This window comes from Vulpes vulpes, chromosome 14 (assembly GCF_048418805.1).
Source record: "Vulpes vulpes isolate BD-2025 chromosome 14, VulVul3, whole genome shotgun sequence".
Taxonomy (NCBI): Eukaryota; Metazoa; Chordata; class Mammalia; order Carnivora; family Canidae; genus Vulpes; species Vulpes vulpes.
The window spans coordinates 50,691,063-50,712,154 of NC_132793.1; the positions used below are offsets into that span (position 1 = coordinate 50,691,063).

General features: G+C 45.5%; 1 pseudogene; it reads left to right on the top strand.

Annotated features, from left to right (window-relative positions):
* The first annotated feature begins 11,353 nt into the window (after positions 1-11,353).
* LOC112915599 (small nuclear ribonucleoprotein F pseudogene) lies at positions 11,354-11,601 on the top strand (annotated as a pseudogene).
* The last annotated feature ends 9,491 nt before the right edge of the window (positions 11,602-21,092 follow it).

Sequence of the window (21,092 nt, forward strand, 5' to 3'; positions counted from 1 at the left end):
GATCTATCCATTGATACAAATGGGGTGTTAAAGCCTCCCACTTTTATTGAACTGCTGCCTATTTCTTCCTTTAGGTCTGTTAATATTTTTCTGATTACAGCATTTGTTTTAAAGTCTATGCTGTCTAATATAAGTATAGCCATTCTAGTTTTCCATTTGCATGGAATATCTTTCTCAAATTTTTCACTTTTAGTCTGTGTGTGTGTCTTTGCATCTGAAGTGAGTCTCTTATAGGCAGCACATAGGTGGGTCTTGTGTTTTTACCCACTCAGCTACTCTGTGCCTTTTGATTAAGGAATTTAGTCCATTTTCACTTAAAGTAATTATTGACAGATATGTAGTTATTAACAGCTTAATTGTTTTCTGGCTCTTTGTAGTTCCACTTTGTTCCTTTCTTCTTCCTTTGTTCTCTTTCTTTGTGGTTTGATGACTTTCTTTAGTGTCTGCTTAGATTTCTTCCTCATTATCTTTTGTGTATCTACTAGATTTTTGCTTTGTGGTTATCATGAGGGTTACATGGTGAAAAAAAAATTGGCTGATAGTCTTATGGAGGCTCCCTTGTGTGTAACAAGTTGCTTTTCTCTTGCTATTTTTAAGATTCTCTTATCATCTTTAACTTTTGACATTTTAATTAAATGTGTCTTGGTGTGGGTCTCTTTGGGTTCATCTTACTTGGAACTCTGTGGGTCTCATGGATATGGATGTCTGTCTGTTTCCTCCCCCAGGTTAGGAAGTTTTCAACCATTATTTCTTGAAATAAGGTTTTTGTCCCTTTCTGTCTTTCTTTTTCTGGGACTCCTATAACATGATATTGACCCATAAGTTTCTTGAGCCATCTTTACTTTTTAAATTCTTTTTTTTTTTTTTTTTTTTTGCTCTTGCTCTGATTGGGTAAATTCTGCTCCCCTGTCTTTGAAGCGCGGGATCCTTTCTTTTGCTTTATCTAGTCTTTATTGAACACTTCTAGTCTATTTTCAGCTCGGTTATTCTTCAGCTCTATGACTTCTATTTGGTATTTTTATGTATTTTCCAACTCTTTGTTGAAATTCTCGCTGTGTTGGATGGGACTGTTTTGATATCAATGTTCAAAGAGTTCAAAGAAGAAGAAAAATGCCAAATCTTTAAGTTTTAAAGTTGAAATAGGCAAAGTTATCAGAGAATGGGATGAAGCACTATGAGTAAAGGAGAAAAGGCTCAGCTAGGGATTGAACCAGAATGGGCTTATGGAAAGAAAGGACGGCCTGATGCCCAAATTCTGCCAAATGCAAAACTCATTTTTGAAGTGGAATTAGTGGACATTGACTGACATAGCAATGCTTCAGATATAAAGACATCAGCAACAATAGAACATGGCCTTGAAGAAACTTGTGTAACTAATTAGAGCTGGTTGCTCTTGTAAGGGAAGAGTCAGCTGGAAAATTCAAGAATGAAGATATTGTTTACTCAATCCCCCACTTCTAATATATATAATCCATTATAATTCCCTGAAGTTTGAAATATTTTACTACAGCTATGTAAAATATTGGTTAAGGAGAAATGACTTTCCTTTTACCTCATAATGTAAACTAAAAGGCTCACTAAAAATGTATTCAATGTCTTGAAAAAAAGAAAGAAAGAAATTCTCTCTGTGTTTATCCATGCTTCTCCCAAGTTCAGTCAGTGTCTTTAGACCATTACTTTAAACTCTTCATCGCGTAGATAAATCTCTCCATTTATTACGATATTTTTCCTGAGGTTTTATCTTGTTCTTTGTTTCCTCTTTTTACTTGATTCTCTGTGTTTGTTTTTATGTATTAGATGGAACAGCTGTCTCTCCTAGACTGGCCTCATGTAGAAGATAAACCTTATCATTTGCCTTGTCCTACCTCTTGGTTGTCTCTCAGGCTTTTGTGATTGTCCAAGCAGCCTATCTGGTTTTCAGTGTGACAGTACTTGAAGCGTGCTAAGATCTGTCAGTGTCCCAAAGAGGGAGATCTGAGTGAGCACCTAGATTCAGGCTGATTGGAGGTCAGATCTGTAGGCAGCAGCTTTTAGAGTATGCAAGTAGATGCACTCCTGTAGGACTGCAGGTGTCAGCCCTCGAGACTACCATACCAGGTAAGCTAGAGGTACACCCTGGGTACCTGGGTAACAGTCACAAAGCTCAGGGCTCCAGACAAGCCTTTCTTAGAGACACTCTCTTTCTTAGAGATGCTGGTGAGCTCTAGTGTGGCAGGGAAGAGCACAGAGATAGTGTGTCACCTGGCCTGTGTTCCTGGGGAACCCCTCCTTAGGCCTCTAGATGTGCACCAAACCTGAAGCCTGTCCCCCAGGCTCCAGAATAAGCAAACAGGCCTCTTTATTTGAATGCGTGGGCTTGTGTTTCAGTCTGCTATCTCTGCAGTGCCCGGGGAGCAGGGTGCTAAAACTATCTTTCTGATTGTTACAGTCCCCGGAGACCCAGGAATTCAGCTCCTGTGGCCTACAGAACTGTATTATCAAGGGACATCCCTGGGCTGCAGCTACAAAAGCCAGGGCACCAGGCATAAGAACCAGGGCATCAGGCATCTATAAAAGCTCCCCTGCAGAAGATGCAGAGAGAGAGAGCAAAGATGGAGCCCACTGGCTAGAGGGTATAGAGGTCATCTGCTGAGTGGAAAAAGTTAGAAAATAAAAGGCATCTGCCAACATTAGCAAGGTGGAGCAAGGGCATGAAAATGGTGCCTGCCGTCTCCTTCATCCATGGAAAATACCCCAACAGACACTGCCTCTCTGGATGATGCTTTAAGATTAGCAAATGAATCTCTTTTACATAAAGTCTGGGCATTTTTCAAATAGCTGCTTCTACACTGGACCTTAGGTGAGTGAGTCCACACACATGAACCCTTCCAGAGACATCACACTCAGTTCACCACAGCCCCGTGGGTCTCGCAGAAGGGAGCCTCACTGGTTTTCATGTTTTGGGGGCTCATCTGTTGGGTGCAGGTCTTCAAATCTGGAGTGTCTGCTGTGGGGTGTGAACAGTTCACTCCTCAGGGTGAGGCTTTGGGTTCGTAAGTTCCCTCCTGATTGTGGGTTGCTGTGCTGGTGAGACCCTGTCTCAGCCTCTCCCGCCCCCTTCACTGTGGGCTTCTTCCTGTTTGCCCACGTGTAGGAGCTGTTCAGCTGGTGTCTAGGTCTTTTCCAGAGGAAATTGTTCCATACGTAGCTGTAGATTCAGTGTGTCCATAGTGGGGATGAGTTCGGACTCTGTCTACAGAACAGAGCCAGAAAAATAAGTGAACAGCAAATGATGAAGGTAGGTTACAAAGACTTAGAGCAGGCGAGATAGGCCAGATCGGGATAATCTGGGCATCAGAAGAAATAATGATGATGAAAAACTATAACCCATGAAACGAAATAGGAAACTATAAATCCATTCAGACATAAGTAAATGAAATTTGATTGACAAATAATATTTTACATAATCTCAAAGTACTTCTCCACAGAACACTTATTAATTGCAAAGGGGAAAAAAGTTAACTTTATAGTGAAAACATCTGCAGATGTCACCTTTTAAAGTTGTCAAAGAGAATAATCAATAATGAGACACATTAAAACCCTGTGCCACCTCATAGAGGGCCTCTAGAAGATCTTCTGTCATATTCCTGCAAAAGATGTAAAATCTAAATCTAACTATGAAGAAATATCAGAAAAACCCAAGTAGAGGAAAGTTCCAAAGGTGACTGGCCTATCCTCTTCAAGAGATATGAGGTCAGGAAAGTCAGAGAGAAACCGAGAAACTGTTCTACATCAAAGGGGTCTTCACAGACATGACAAATGCAGCGCATGGTTCAGAAGTGGACCTTTTTGATTAAACTGGAGTGAGGTCTGAGGCTTAGATGGTAGCAATATATCATCCTCAGGCTTCCCAGGACGGTGGCCTGGTAAAACTGCTGCATACCCTCCTAGATCTGAGTCTAGAAAAAGGATTGTTTTCAGTAGCATCCCCAGCAGCCCAGACATTCAATATTATTAGCATAACTTTGGTCGTACTCATTACTCCTCCAATCACTGTGGCCAGCAGGAAGAGCTGCTGTGTTTGTCAGGCCTGAGTCACATATTTGAGCACAAGGCCACCCGGGGAGTTTTGAATGGAGTTCCACGGACCAATGGACTAGCAGTGGGGAAGGGTGGGGCCCAGTGGAAAAGTAGGAGAAAGAAGGGTAAATGAGAGCTAGGAAGGCAAATGTCCACAAATGTCCAAAATATACACAGCTACATGGTCATAAAAATCTACCAATCTCTTTCAAAACTATTTATTTACTTCTACATGGTGCAATTTTGAAAATCTGTGATTTTCATATGCTCCCGGCAGTTTGGCAATAGAAAATAATTTCTGCCTACTGTCAGTTACTTAACATTTCTGTCCAATTTGAATCTAAATCCTAGCATGTTCTAGAATTAGTAAACCATGTTCTTTGTCTTTTTTAGACAGGTTCAGTTGTTTTGTTCATATGTTTTTTTCATACCTGTAAGAAATCATGGTTTGATCAGGAGTCCAACAAATGGTCTCTCTGAGCTCTTTAAAAATCAAAAAAAAATTTCCTTGGCTAAGAAAGTCTGTCAGTAAGTCATTTTAGCAAATTTTCATATTCTAGTTTCTAATTATATTTGAATTAACTTACTTTCTATAAGTGCTTCAAGTCTTTGCATAGCCTTCTTGAGACCCACATTGATGGAGGGATTAGGCTCTATTTGCCTGTGAATGTTAAATAAAAAATATAAACCATTTTCCTGCAGTCCTGGGCCTTATCTTCCCCACTGTCGAATAACGTCATTCAAGATTTCGTGAGTTTAGGCCTACACACTGATGCAACAGTATCATACCAGACTTCTCCATCCCGAATTCCTGATGAATAAATAAATGAGACTCGGATTTTTAAAAAAAATCTAATGAAGATTCCAAAGAGTCTTGGAGACAGAACTGATGTCACCAAAGCAATTTTCCAATTTTTCTTTTATATTTTCTATTACAAGAATATCATATTGGGACGCCTAGGTGGATAGTGGTGGAGCATCTGCCTTCGGCTCAGGGAGTGACCCTGGGGTCCCGGAATCGAGTCCCACGTTGGGCTCCCTTTATGGAGCCTGCTTCTCCCTCTGGCTATGTCTCTGTCTCTCTCCCTGTGTCTCTCATGAATAAATAAATACAATCTTAAAAAAAACAAGAATATCATATTAAGGTCTGTTTAAAATTTGGAAGGTAAATTTAGCACTTAGTATGTAATAAGTTATGGCTATGATGATGTCAAGATTTAGAATAGCTGTGTTAAAGGCCCAGTTTCTACTACTTTCAGAAACCCTACTTGCTCTGTCCACATCAGATAGTATGCATCATTTTCTATCTTTCTGGTTTTGATATTTGCAATGATCTTAGTCATAATTAATTACTAATATAGGATGATAATTATTTAGTGATGTCTCAAATCCTTAGGAATAGATTGAGCTGAGTGCCCAATACTTCTTTAACAATGTGCACAGACATCATTAAATCTTGTATATAGCATTCTGACTTCTCTGAAACAACAAACTCAAAAATCTTCAATCTGGTTTCTCAAAACAAGCTTCAGAGGTTGCTGGGAGGTGGATTATGGTCAGAATTAATGTATTACCTACCTGCACTTCTTTACTAATTGCAGGTAACAGTTTACAGATTTTTTTTCCCCTGTGGCCTAACCCAATCTTCCACTTTTCCCTATAGATGATTTTACCCAGGGAAAATCAGAAGTCAGAGAATGAGAAAGCTGGAAGCAACTTTAGAGGTCATGAGAGATACTCCATGATTGGTGGTTTAGATTCTTATGAAAATTGAAAAAAAAAAACATACGAGCACACTCCCTGAGAACATGCATATTAAAAACATATTTGCAGAACTTCTCAGATCCCAGAAAAAGAATCTGGGTGTCTCGGGCTTGTAAGATTATTGAGATGAAGTGACTTGCTCAAGACCACAGAACAAGCTGATGAAGTCGGGGCTCAAGCCTAAAGCACAGGGGACTCCTGGCCACCTGAGATTATTACCTGAGGCCCTGCTGCTACACAGCTGCCATGGGGGCCTTCACAGGAAGACATTGTCTAACAGACCAAACAGTCATAAAGTTTCTCCCTGTTCAAATATTCTGCTCCATTTAGTGTTGATTCCCAGCAATTACATCAATGACTTTGTTGATTGGCCTCCAGGATCATCCGTCGTTTAGAATATCCAACAATGCATTGTTAATACAGTGAACGTTGACCACAAAGAGAAAAGGCAAATCGTACCAAAGGTGTGGGGTTTCATGAGGTTGATGGAAGTGTTGTTAGAAAACTGCCTAAAAATCACACATGCTCAGACTTTGATAACCAAGGCCCCGGAGGGTTAGACTTCTTGACAGCTAAGAGGAGAGAGGGACACGGAGACTGTCTAGCTAAGCCCTCCGAAAGAGAATACTTGGCTGTGAACATGTTTAAGAGAATCCCTTGGGGAGACCAATGAAGCCCCTCACCCATTTTTATTAAGTGATCCTCTTTAGGGTCATTTAAATTTCAAATGCAACTTGGAATATGCTGAAGTATAGTTTTGTTGGGAAGTAACACCAAACTCTGCAGGCTTTAATTTTTTACATCCTACAGAAACTTTTCTTTTCACTAACTGTACAATTTTGGTCCATTTTAAGTGAGCTCGCTTTAGATTGCTGCTTTTTCCCTTTACCCATTATTCTTAGATAATGGGTTTGTGCTTTACTTCATCCTAACTTCAAGAAGCAGAAACTTCTTTTATGTGTTGATCTTTAATTTCATGCTTCTGATCCCCAAAAACAAAGTGACTGGAGGACTGTCATTTTGTAAGTCTCCCTCTAGGATTTTTTTCAACCAGGTTCACAGATACAGAGCATCAATAATAACCTCTGGGCAATAAAATTGTTGTGCTACAAATTGAGTAAATTTTGATTAACTGGGAAGAACTTTTCTGAAACTCCATGTGCAGCATAACTCAATATTGTTTTGAAAAATGAGAATGTCATTGAAACCAAAGGGCATAGACATGAAATAGATGAATTCTGGGTTATTTATTGAATGCCTCTCATAGATAGAATTTTATAAAGTCTTATGTGGTTTGAATAATTTGTGACTGTACATGCTTCTGTTCCCAGACATTTTAATCATTAATGATACTGCAGCATAAAACACCCCCAAGACATTTTTACTCTCTTTGGTAATCTAAGAATGAATTATGAAGTTAACCTTGATAATTAGATTATTTGGGGTTATCCAGAAGAATGGAATTACTGTTAATTTAAACCATTGATCAGTTTCTTATTGGGACTTTACAATGGCAGTCAAATTCGGGGGCTCATACTTAGGCACCTCTTCTGCTTAGGTAGCTGTCCAACATCTTTATAGTTTTTGCCCCAGTTTTTCTAAGGCTGAATACCAATGGCAGCATAGGGCTACTGGTAGGGTGACCGTATAATTTATCACCTGAACTAGGGCAACTTTGAGGGGATACTTTTAATGAGCGTGCTGGGGTGTGAACAAGATTATCCCAGTACACAAGGACATGTGCCCACTCTACCTACTAATGGCCTGTTGGTTCTTAGCGCTCAAGAGTCAGGGACTCCTGGCTCATTGTTTACAAAACTCCTCTACCCAAGACCCAGGTCCTGACTTATCAGGACACCGTGCCTCTTGGAAGCAGCTTCCCCAGGCACCCTCTGTACCTAGGAGTAGGCAAGCTCTGCTGCAGAGGATCAGCCCGGACCTAGCCCTTGGGATCTTCACCTCTACTTACTTACTTGTCCTCATTGGTTGAACTCTTTTTAGTAGGTCAAGGCTGAAATGAGATCCCAAGGATGAGAATGGAGTAAATCCCACCTAAGCACAGAAGGCTGAGCTGTGGTGTGTATGTGTCTGTGTGTATGTGAGACAGAGTGAGAGAGAGAAGATAATGATGAAATGGCGACAGCATGGAATCTTGTCACGAGTCCTGCCCTTTTCGGACTAATGGTATGTTCTTTAATCTCTTTGAGCCCCAGTTTATCCATATGTAAAGTGAAAAGGATATGAATCTCTACCTAACACGGTTGTTATAAGACCGAACAGTTTGCCTACCGTGCTCCATATCTAGTCTCCCCTTCTCCCTTTGGTGATAGAATTGGCCAAGTTCTAATGGGGCACACACTCTCCAAACCAGCTGTTACATCCACCAGCTTTTCTCGTAGTTCTGGTGAAGAGGTTGCCTACAGCTTCCTGAATTCATCCTCGCAAAGAAACTGTCGCCCTCCCCTCCCTCTTTCCCCCTTTATTCTGGTGAGGGAATGGCAATAACTGGAACAGCTAGCCTGGACCCAGAGATGACACCACCGTGCGGTGGAGACAATCACTTCTATATTAACACATGAGAGAAAAATCAGCGTTGGCCTCACTTCAGACTGTACTTGGGGGCTGTAACTGAGACAAACAGAGCAGTGGCTTTGAAAGCTCCATAGAGATGGAGTCAAAAGGTACGTGTTGTAGCCCTGCTCTGTTGCTTGCATGACCTTGAGCATCTCTAAATGTCACTTTTCTCATCTTGTAATAGTAGAAATAATACCTGAGAGGCCGGTGATATGAAATAATGAATAAATATAGCACACCGTTGCCACTTTTCTTTCTGAACTAGGGTTCATCTCCATGAGTTTACTCATTCATTTGCAGCCATTTAAGGATCCAGGCACTATCCAAGACGTGAAGTTATCTAGCGTTGCATAAGGCACCGGAAGTTTCCGAGCCTCCTGTGGGCAGAGAATAAATAGATCAACAAGAAATATTACCTGGTGATGAGTGTTACAGTGACTATGAAACAAGATGATGTTCTACAGATTGAGTAGGAGGGCATGATGGGACATGGTCAGAAAAGGGATCTCTGACGTTTCCGTTGAGACTGAATCACAAAAGGAGCCAGTTTGTGAAGATTTGTGGGGAGAAGATTCTGGACAGAGAGAACACCTAGGGCAAATAACCTATGGTGAGAAGAGCAAAGCTTATTCAACGAGGACAAAGCCAGTGTGGCTGGAGCCAAGTAAGTAAGTAGTGGATAGTAGGAGATCAAATCAGAGGTAGGAGAAGCCAGATCATTTGTCCATATAGTTCATAGAATTAATTCCAAGCATAATCAGAAGTCATTAGATGGCTTTCCATAGGAAGGATAAAACAATGGCACTTCCCTTCAGGCTTCCTCAGAGGCCAATACTGTACCTAAATGCAGGCAGCACTTGTGAAAACATATCCTATTATTCAAGTCAAGCAGCTTCCTCAAATAGGGAGAAAATTCCAAGTACCAGTTATCTGAGAATGCACGGGGGTGTTACCAGGACAATGTTGACCCCCAAGGCAGGCACCACTGCTGAGTCCTTTATTGTCGTTCTTCAAGGAGGTTAGTAGCTGAGAATTTTATGTCAGAAATGCCTGGCTTTGAATCTCCGTTCCTCTAACGCCAGGCATCTGACCTTACATAAGTCACTCCACCTCTTGGAGTTTCGTTTATTCTCATACATAAGATATGAAAAATGACACTAATTTCAGCAATCCCAATGGAAGGCTTCCATGGGATATTGTATGTGGAATGCCTGGCACAGGCATTATTGAATGCCTGACTCAATAAAAACACAGTACGTATATTTAGTTCTTGTATAGGCCTAGAATCCAATGAAAAATCACTAGGCCAGTCCATCACTCCATAGAGGTACTGAGGTGGAAACTGGAGGCTTCAAGACTCTCCCTGGAATCCCACAAAGCCTCGTTGGAGTCCTCTAGCCTTCCCTGGTCTGCCTTCTCTCAGGGCCCACACAGACGCCCCTCTGATGTTCTCGGCCACACCATCACTCTCTGCAAGCTTTGTCTTAGGACATTCCACATGGCTGTGTCTCGTTCCCACATTCAATAAAAAATATAAGCTCCTTGAGAGGAGAGACGACTTACCATCCTTCTCCTTCACTTGTGTTTTCCAAAGTGCTTTTAGGTACAGACGGTGCTTAACTAACGTGGGAATGAATGAAAGAATGAACAAAGAGATAAAGAAGAACTCTCCGGTGATTACCCTTGCCTCCCTCCATTCCCATCTACCGCGTATCTTCTATTTGCCTTGGAATCCGTTGTCCGCCCTTCTCCGTCCTGTCTCAGGAGGCCAGGTCAACATGCCCTTTTGTCATCTGACTTCTGACAGCCTTGCTGAAGGAGAGGCAGTGGGCAAGAGGGTGAGGTCTGGACTAGCAGGTTCCCTTTATAAAACGACTCTTCCTGAGTTTCTGCAGCTGTTCCATCTCTCTAAGGCCCAGGGGTGGTAGCTCCCTGCTGTTGCTGGCCCTGGGAATCTCCTTTCTACCCCAACCCCCACCCACACCATTGTAAGGCATCCATTTTCAAAACTACTCTCAAATTAGTTACTTTAGATCTGCCATTTTTTCCCCCAAGGACACTAAGATATCTCATATATGGGAACCCGGGTAGATGCAAGCGTGTCCTCTTCTAGATTAGGATTTGGGATCCATTTGTTGTAGAAGAGCAGATTCCACCTCTCCCCTTGGTAAACTTCCATTGTTTCCCAACCACACCGGATTGCTCTGAGCTGCTATAACTTGGGCAAATTAGGATGAAGCTGCCCGTTGTCTTGAAGAACTAAGGGAGTCGTTCATAAGGATTACAGAATTTACCAGGCATGAACCATTGCTGACAGTTAAATGTTTTTAAGAAGAGTAAAATAAAATGTCACATCATGGAAGAACTAAAAATACTTTTGAAAGTGTATATTGTGCATGAGTTTTTTTCTGAGTTGCCAGGCTGTGGGTGTTGAGGACTCTTCAGAAGATTTGGTCTGTCATGTTTAGATGGTAGGTGGCAAAAGAAAGTCTTCTTTAAAAATTTCAGGATGTTCATTCCATTGTCTCTTGCTTAAGTGTGAATTATAGAATGTTGGATCCAAAAATAATTCGTGCTGGAGCAGTGAAGGCCACTTGGCAGCAGCCAGGGAGGACAGGTCACCCGGGGAATGGTGTTTCTCAACTACGCCCTCCTGGCGCTCAGGCCACCACCTAGATTACTCTTGCAACTGCTTCTCATGAAGACAGAACATTGTCTATCAAATAAAATCTTAGAAATGGCAAGGGAGGGTCAATATTTTGGAGTTTCCGTAGGAAAAAGCAGTAAGATATTTTCACTTGCAACATTAACATGTCCAAAGAAGAACATGTGACTGATACACATAAGTAAGACAGCAAAAGCAGGATTTGTGCCTGGCTGCAGTTACCGCAGTCTCGAGGGACGGATGACAGGTGGGTTGGTGGCAAGTGGCCCACAGCATGTGCTTGTCATTGAGATGAGCTTGCCCCTCAGTCCCAAACCTTTCCTCAGGGGATTCACGGGAAAGCCAGGAACGGTGAAACTCAAGTGAGGAGTGGAGTACAGGCTGCCTGGTACCTGAGGTCGCTACGTGAACATGCGGCTTGCGAACTCAGAAGGATACATAGACGGAGCAGTGTCCGGACATTTGAGTGAAGTTTTATAAGGTATAATAATGCTTTTTGTATCAGGGATGTTGAAGAAGAGGAAGAAGATGGACAATGAGAGAACAGCATCTTCTGTGGGGAACTTTTTAATATATATTTCTGGACAATAAACACGCCTTTTTCAGAAGAAGAACAAGAGGAGGGGGAGGAGGAGAAGAAGAAATTAACTGTTAGAACAGGTTTGGAAATAACGTTTGCTACAACTTTGGTATTTATCTTTCTGGGGGTCGCCTGCCCAGAGTTTCTCTCCCCAGAAGGGAAAAGAGAGAGACCTTGTGTTTGGTCAGTTTGCGCAAGTGCATGCGAAGTCTCTGCAGAGAAGGTAAGCAGTATCTACGATTCGGCCACTAGTCTCCCTTCTGTTCCAGTATTCAAACCAATTATTTTTCTAATTTATTCATTGAACAGAAGTTATAGGTACTGGATATACATCCTTGAGCCAATCAAACCAATTTAACTCTCTCATTCTAGGGACACCTGGGGGGCTCAGTGGTTGAGCGTCTGCCTTCAGCCCAGGGTGTGATCCCGGGGTCCGGGGATCGAGTCCCATGTCGGGCTCCCCGAAGGGAGCCTATTTCTCCCTCTGCCTGTGTCTCTGCCTCTCTCTCTCTCTCTCCCTCTCTCTTTCTCATGCATAAATAAATAAATCCTTAAAAAAATAACTCTCTCATTCTAAAAAGGGCAGCTAAGTACTAAAAGAATGAACAAAGCAACTACAAAAGTCCAATCATCTGCGCATGCCCTGCTTTCAAAGAAAAACATGCAAATAAAGGCTCTTTGTGAAAACTGGAGCCAGGCCTTGGGTCACATTACTGTTACCACCCCTGGCACCAGGTACAGACACACCTTATCCGAGAGATACCCTGGAGCTAGACCTGTAAACGCTATTGGAGTTGCAGATGCACTGAGGGGTTAAGAGTTAGCACAAAATTTAGGGTAGCAAGAGTCTGTGACCCAAAGCCAAGACTCAGTCCTCTCTGGGCATGTAGGACCCCACGTGCTTTCCAGAGATCCCTGGAAGGAAATGTTTGCATATTCCAGGTGTGATGCCTTTTAGTGACAAGGTGCTTGCCTTTGTGTCTGAACCAAACGTCATTTGCCTTTGCCAGTGCAAAGGTTAACAGCACATAATTTTTTAAAAATCCCTTCCTGCTTAGTTCTATCCCTCTATTCATATTACAAGAAATATAAGACTCTGGCAAATGAGTGTTACTTGGGAGCAGCCATGTGCTGGTTGTCAGTTTATCATCCCTTGGAGAGATCCTGGCAGCAAGCGAAGCCAAGATGGAGGAAAGCAAAGCCTGGGCCTGGAAAGAGGAACAGATATATGGTGACTGAGGTATTATTTTTATGATTGTTACCGCCGTTGCAATCGTTGTGGATATGTGGGTGGAAGTTCAATGTGGAACAACGGTGTTTGAGAGTTCTGCATTCCAAGCGCCACCCAATGCTGGTTGCACGCTTGAGTCCCTGGGGAGCTGATGAAAGGACATATCTGTAGGGCCTTCCCTTGGATATTCTGGTTAGTAAGTCTGAAGTAGGGCCCAGGAATCTTCAGTTTAAAGAAATTCTCCAGGTTACTCTGAAGGACAGTCAGCAACAAGACCCACTGATCTTGGCCAATTCTATCCTCCGATAGAGAAGAACAGCAGTGGTTTCTGTGGAAGCATCAATGCCATGGAGTTCCCGAGCCCATTCGTTCCATGAGTGGGCAAATTTACGTACAAACTCCATGCCAGTATTATAATGCTAAAGGTGGCCCCTCTCTGCTTCCCTGCTTTGACACTAACTTGTTCCCAGGAACAACCCAGGACCAGTTTTCTCCCTCCTTTTCTGTTGACCACTTCTGTGTGTGTGTGTGTGTGTGTGTGTGTGTGTGTGTGTGTGTGTGTGTCTAGAGGGAGGGAAGACAGGGAAGAGTCCTCAACACTTTCCTTGTTCTTCGTGTGGCAGTTTCTAGACTCCTCTGCACATCACCTAGGAGGGTAAAGAGTGTTTAAAATACAGTTCCCTGGAGGCTAAGTTTGTTGGGTTGGAACTGTAAGGTAGGCCACTCGGGTAATACATGCACGCCCCCCTCAGAATGGCCTATGCTCCCTAATTCCTTCTTCCTTCCAGCTTCCCGAACGCCCCTGCTCCTCCTTGAACATCGGCCTCGGTATTTCCATGTTCTCTACAGACACACCTCTGAGTGGATTCGTCATGCCCTGGGCAGGGCTATTCCCTGCAGTGGAACAGTAGCCAGTGGATCCATGAAAGGTCAGACAAGGCGGAAGGAAGGAAGGGAAGCGGGGAAATGTCCCGCTTCACTGAAGGATACATGATGTTTCACCATAAACATGGTGTTTATGCTAAAAAGAAAATAAAACTATGATTGCATGTAAACAGGGAATCCTTAATGTAAACTAATAAATGCATTTATGCTGCAAAATAAGCCAGAATCCAATAACACATTCTAAAATATCTACACGTTGTAGAGGGGCAGAGTTGTCAAATCAGCTCTATAAATTCTCACCAGCAGACACACACTGAGCTTCTATTTGGTAGCCATGTTAAAGCAGTGAAGCTCATTAAGCATTGCTTTTTAACTTAGCAGCAACACTCCGGAGATGTCCTGTGAAAAGACAAAGGTGTGTGAGTATAAGTGAAACAAAATGTGTAGCTCAATTGAAGCTTAAACTGCATTTTATCTCCAGTACAGGAATGGTCCTGTGGACTTGTGCCAAATATCTTTAAGGAAAAATGCAACCTCATCCTGGTGTGTGTGCATGTGTGGGAGCATGCACACATGTGCATATACACAACATCTTAAAATTAAGAATGGAGCATTTCCAGACATATGGCAGTCAACCAAAGTACATAAAAATCTTACAACCCCAGATTCCTACTAAGGCCACTGCAGAAGAGAGAACGAAGGTGTCTGAGGAGGCCAGACAGGCTGTGATGTGTTTAGGCTGTAGGCTGAATAGTGGGTCTCCACAAAATTTATGTTGGAACCCAACCCCTGATGGGATGATATTTGTAAGTGGAGCCTTTGGAAAGTGCTGAGGTCATGAGGATAGGGCCCTGATGCATGGGATTAGTATCCCTATGAAAGAGACCCCATTGCGCTCTCTCCTCTTCTACCGTGCGAGGATACAGAAGGAAAATGCCAGTGTGCAAGCCTGGAAGTGGGCTCCCGCCAGGCTCAGAATCTGCCAGCGACCTCATCTTGGACTTCCCAGCCTCCAGAACAGTGAAACCTAAATTTCTGTTGTTTCCAAGCCACCCACTCTAAGGTGTCCTGCGATAGCTTCTCAAATGGACTGGAACAGTCTTCATGGTTTTAGGATACAGCTCCACAGCCAGAGCCCTCAGGAAAGGTAAGAAGACATGGCTTGGTGCTTAGCTTTGGCTACTTACAGAGCAGCGTAAATCTACAGTGGTTGTTCAACACTAGACAATATAATCGTGAAGAGCTAAATACAATCTGTTACATTTTTTCCAAAAGCAGCAAAAAAAAAAGGGGGGAGCATCTGTCACACTGTCTGTTATTAATACACGATGTACATCGAGGCGTGTAGGTACATATGAAGGAACGGGGACGTGTCAACACAAGGCAGAGAAACAGATGGTATGCTCCTTTAAACATGTTTTCTTGTCAACTTTGGTAGAACAAATGCTCCTGCTACGCTTTAATTTGTAAAGTATATATTTATTTTTAAAGTGAGAATGTCTACCACATAAAGAAAAAAATTTAATAGCAGTTCGGCGTTTCTTAAAAGTGATTTATTTCTAGTGCACTACTTTCCGAGCCAAGTAACCAATTTTATTTAAAAATTGAAAAATGACAGAGGATAATTTCTGGAGTGATTTTTCTACTCGTGCCCTGTAACCTCTGAAGAAGTCAGGCCTAGGAAGACATGCACAGAAAGCAACAAAATTGTCAACATCTGTATTTATTTCTCAAACAGAACTATCCAATCAGACATTAGAGGATGCCTTTGTGACCATGATTCTCAAATGGATGTGATTATTCTATCTTACTACTTTTAGAAAGATGATTTACAGCTCCCTTCTGCTTATTTTTCACTTGGTATGTCTATTAGGTTTCCTTTTAAAGATTGTATTAAAAAAAACACACAACATTTGACTTAATGTAAAGCAGAAAAAGAAATCGGCAAGCTGGCAGAAATAATTTGAGGTAAAAAATCTATCCGGGGAACCTGAGTTTCGGATCTATGACTGTGGTTCCTCCCGGGCCTGGAGATGGTCCCTTCGGCTCAGGGCCGGGGCCCGTCCGCGCGGCCGGAGGGAGGCCTGGCTGGAGCGCTTGAAAGCTCGGAGCAGAGGGAGTGGCCCAGGGGGCTTCTGTGATCGTCCCGGTGACCTTCTCGGGTCCCACATCCGTCACAGCAGCTGGACCTGAGAATATTCTCCTTGTCAGCTCTACTGTGAAGAGCTCTGTGCTTCCCACTGAATGAGACTCGGCCGTGTTTTCCTCTCCCGACAGCACGTCTTCCCCCACGTGGGCCACTCTGCCGGGGATGAGCCACCCATCACCCACCAGGGTCCCACCCATTCTCCTATTTCAGCTGAGCCACCACTTGCTCTACAAGAGCCTCCCCGGTTCTCCCGGACAGAAACAACCTCTCCACAACCAGACAGGAGGCCTTTTATTACCATCTCCGATGGCTACTGTGCTGATCACAGGGGTCTTCTCCCTCAAGGAGAAGCGGGGGCAGCTACCATCCCGATGGCTTGCCCATGTCTCACATGGCCCCGCACCTGTCTGGCACAGAGAAGCTGCTCCAGAATGGTTGGCTCAATTCCCCGCTCAGTAACGCTCTCGTTCCCAGTTTGGGGAAGTTGAGAGTGACAAGCTCCAGGCCAGACGGTGCTAAGAGGCGAAGGCAACTCTTGGGTGAGTTGGTTGTCAACACCGTAACACGCTCACCCCCAGGAGCCCCAGTGTCCGAGAGCCGCACGACCTGGGTACAACCGCGAACGTGTTGCTACGTTCTCAAGAGAGGCCTAACCTCCGTGAGGTCAGCTGGTCCCCGGACCCGGACACCTGGCGCGGTCTCCGGACCCTCTGGCTCTGGCTCTGCTGGCCTGACCGAGGCCCCTCACAGCACAAAGCCCGTGCAGCAGCCGCAGCAGCAGCAGCACACCTCCCAGCCTGGGGCCCTCAGCAGACCAGAAACAAAGTTCACCCTGGATTGCTCCCTGCCCTTTGCCCAGCCGTGCAGTGGGTCAGTGCGCCATTCTGCGGCTTCACCCTTCAGGGCTATCTGCTCAGTCTCTCTCCCTCCAACTCATATTTTCATCTGGGGTGCCACCCACTTCTCCTTTTCATGCTCACCCCACCACACGATCCCTTGTCCAAATTATACTTCCTGGCAATCGAAACTCTTCAGTTGTTTTTCCGAACACCAGTTTTCCTCTGAGCTGTGAAACAACATGAGGATACTAGATAGAGTTGGAGACGTTTGTCAGAAAAAAGAAAAGACAACCAGTTGAAATTTACTTGTACAGGAATTTTTTTTAAAGGTTTGGTTTTTTTTTCTTATTTTTAAAGATTTTATATATTTATTCATGAAAGACACAGAGAGAGAGGCAGAGACACAGGCAGAGGGAGAAGCAGGCTCCCTGCAGGGAGTCCAACATGGGCCTCGATCCTGGGACCCCAGGGTCACGCTCTGAGCTGAAGGCAGATGCTCAACTGCTGAGCCACTGAGGCGTCCCACTTATACAGGAATTAATGCATTTTTGCTTTTTTATACCCATGCCCCTCTCATTAATTTATTCACATAATAATGAAAAAAATGAGTCGCTACCTCATACCTGACATTTCCTCGGCACTTGGGATATGCGCAGAGGACCATGGAGAGACAGATCTCCCTGCCCTCTTGGTGAGGCAGTGGGGAGACAGGCAATAAGTGATAAACTTAGTAAATAAGTAAATTATATCCTATGCCATGGACAAAAGAGCAGAGCAAGAATTCAGGGCCTTGGAAGTTCTGCGACGGAGCTTACAGGTCGTGGGGGCTCAGATCACATCTGAGTGAACAGTAAGCCCAGTGGGACGCAGAGGGAACGAAGAGCTAAGGCCGTCAGGCCAGTGGAAGGCCCTGTGGCTGGAGCATGGTGAGAAGGGCAAGTAGTGGAAGGTTTAGAATGGCCTCCTAAGCCATTGTAAAGTCTTTGGTTTTTTTTTTTTTTTTTTTAACCAGAGCAGAAGACATTTTCCTTTACTGTCCCAGAAGAGAGGGAGTGCTTGGAGGTCCCCGTGCCGAGAGGAGCCGTGGCCTCAGTCCTCACTCACTGTCCTGAGAACAGCCAGTTCCACCCACAGCAGCGTCCAACCCAACTCACAGGTGTTCTCGAGCAGCCACTGCAGGCAGACCCAGGAGGCAAGAATGAACGTGAGAAGGGGTGAGGAGAGGTTTGAGGTTCAACCGAGACAGCAAGTGCTACTGTGCGTTTAGAAGGGTTTCCTGGTGCAGCGAGCTGCTCAACCAGAAGGCGCTGCACAGAAGAGCCACAACCACAAAACGGTACCTACGTGCTTGGGGGGAAGTAACAGGAAGATTGCAAAGAACACCATGTATGACCTCGTAGATCTATAGGCTGAAAGCTCTGCCTAGGAAATTAAAAAATTAAAAAAAAAACTGTAAAGAAAACAAATTCATGACCGCCCCTCTAGGCATCTGGGAAAGCTCCTGGGCTAGGAGTGGGGGCCACGGTGTCATGGTGGAGACAGATCTACTGGTGAGGGTGAAGGCGTCGTCTGTAAATCAGGAAGTTGTGGCTATTAATAGGATTTCATGGAGCTGGCGGTGGGCTGAGGTGGAGGAGGCCATGGGGCTGGAGGGAAAAGGAGGGGAAGACACACATGGGAGCTAACGGTCTAGCTTCAGCAGCTGAGAACGTCTGCTTCACTGCAGCGCATTACGCTTGATAAGCTTCCCAGAAGTTCACGGAGAAGGATGGTGCCCTTGTTTCTGTGTGTTGCCTGGAAACTATCATCGTATCCTTATTCAGTTGGGTGGATTTTAAAAAGGAGAAAGGCAAAAAAAAAAAAAAAAAAAAAGGTGCTACAAAGCCACTCATGATCCTTCCTCCCTGCAACAAGAGCACAGGGTGCTTGGGCTGTTCCTCGTATCAACGTGGGCGCAACTGCTTAGGGGTGCTGTGTATCCCCCCGGTTCCCACTTCCTCTGCACACACCTGCCTCTTGGGACCTCACTTGGTGTCAGAGGGAGCGGCCCCCTCAACCTGCCAGCGCCGACCCCGTCCCTGGGACATTCCAGGGAAGTCAGCAACCCCAAAAGTGGCCAAGAGGTCAAGGAAAACTTAGACGGAACAGTGGCTATTGTGTTCGATGACAAGGAGGCCATCTGTGATCTGGGCAAGGGACGTGTTCACGTGGGGTTGAGGAATGGAGGAGAAGCGGGGAGCTGAGGCCAGTTGGGGTAAGAGACGTGGCTGCGAAAAGAAGGGGGTGGAGTGAGGCGCTTGAATTTTAAGGCAGGAGGACCTCAGGCATTTTCAAATGTTGAACGTTAATGGGAAGGAGCCAGTTGCAAGGAACGGTTGGTGGGCCCAGGGCGTGACCCCAGGGTCCCGGGATTGAGGAGGTGCAGGCGGGAATAACCAGCAGCACCGGCCCGCCCCGGGATGCGATGTTAATCCGAGACGGTACATGGTTGTGGCCTGGCCTCTGACCTGTGGCCGACACCCAGCCAACAAGTGCACAGAAATGTCGCTGGCCGGCCCCTCGCACTCAAGGAGCCTCGGTTTCCCCCATTAGGTAGGATTCCGAGCCCCGGAGCCACGAAACAGAGCTAAGAAGTGACAGGTCATCTACATCTGACGTTATATGATCCAGAAAAGACTCCCGGTGCTGTAACACGCTCACAGCATCTTCTTAACGTCCTCCGAGGTCTGCGACTAATATGCGAAACCACGGTGACCACTCCTGGAAGCCTTTCCCACGTGCACATCACGCAGCTGATTTTCATTACCCAGGGAACTATTTTTTCCCCTCTAAAGACCTATCGCATCTGCTCCGCCTTTAATTGCTTTAACAACAAGCATCGCCTCCAAGCGGGACACTTACACAGCGAGTGGCTCGAGCGCAGCTCAACCCCGCGCACGTCGGGTACCTGCTCGGCCCAACCTGCTCGATGCGGCTTAATTTTCCAAGAAAATCTTACAGGAGATGCAGGTGGGAAAGAACCGCTCTGTGGCCTGCACAGCAGGACTATGTTTAGCGCTGGGGTTCCCATTCTAGCACGTCTCGGAGCCCTGCGGGGTCCCCCCCCCGGGGGCAAGCGTGCATAATGAATCGCCCCGGGATGGTCCACGGTGGCTGCTGGGGACACAGCCACAGATGCCGCCCTGGGCGAGGGCCCGAGGCCAGGAGGTCGCATGTGAGGAGGCAAGTAGAGCGCCCCGCCTTCGAGTGCAGATGCTGTGCCAACGGAACCACTGGGAATTTCCTGCAAGTGCGTAAATTGTCTGGCCATGAAGAGAGTGGCAAGAGCCACCACACCCCGCAGGGGGACACCCACAGAGCTTGACGGCGTGGCAGGAGGCTCGCGGCCCGACCATCAGACAACAAGCCGTGCCACCCCGAGCGCCAGGCGGCCGGGCTCCTCGGCGACTCCTGGAGCCTCGTGGGCCCCGAAGGTGTGACCTCACGCGCCGGGAGCACAGCGGTCGACGCTGACACCGCAGCATGTCACACGGGGCTCCTTACCCCACCCCGTCTGCTGAGAACTTGCTTCCTCATCGTCAGGGTGACTGACACCAATAGCTGGACTGAATATCCTTAGGCTTGGTTCAGGCAAGATTCTGTTCCCTGTGTACAATCTGTCCTATTTCTTTCTTCTTAAAGATTATTTATTTATTCACTTGGGGGGCTTGCTTGGGGGGCTCAGCCTTGAGTGTCTGCCTTGGGCCCAGGGTGTGACCCCAGGGTCCCGGAATCGAGTCCTGCATTGTGGTCCCCACAGGGGGCCTGCTTCTCCCTCTGCCTGGGTCTCTGCCTGTCTCTCCATCTCATGAATAAATAACTAAAAATCTTTTAAAAAAAGATATTTATTTATTTATTTATTTATTTATTTATTTATTTATTTAGTGGGGGGGAGCACGAGCTGGGAGGAGGAGCAGAGGGAGAGCAGAAGCAGACTCCCCGCCGATGCAGGGCTTGATCCTGGGACCCCGAGGTCGTGACCCGAGTGGAAGGCAGGCGGCGGTGAGCAGCTGAGCGTCTGCCTTCCGGGGAGCGGCCTACTGGGTGGGCCGTCGGTTCCGCCTCTCAAGGGGAGGCTGCTGGGGACGTCTGGTGAAGCCTTTGCAATTCTTCCCCGAGCGTCATGTGTTTGTACCCACAAACCATGTCGAATTCGGGGCACGTGGCCCTGGGGACTGCAGCGTGGTGTCGCTGGCTGAGAAGGCCCCGCCGTGTGTTCTGGGGGGACGTGCTCAGAGGTGGGTGCGCCAGGATCGGTTTGTCCTGACCTGAGGCCATCCCTTACGTGATGACAGCATGTTTTCCAG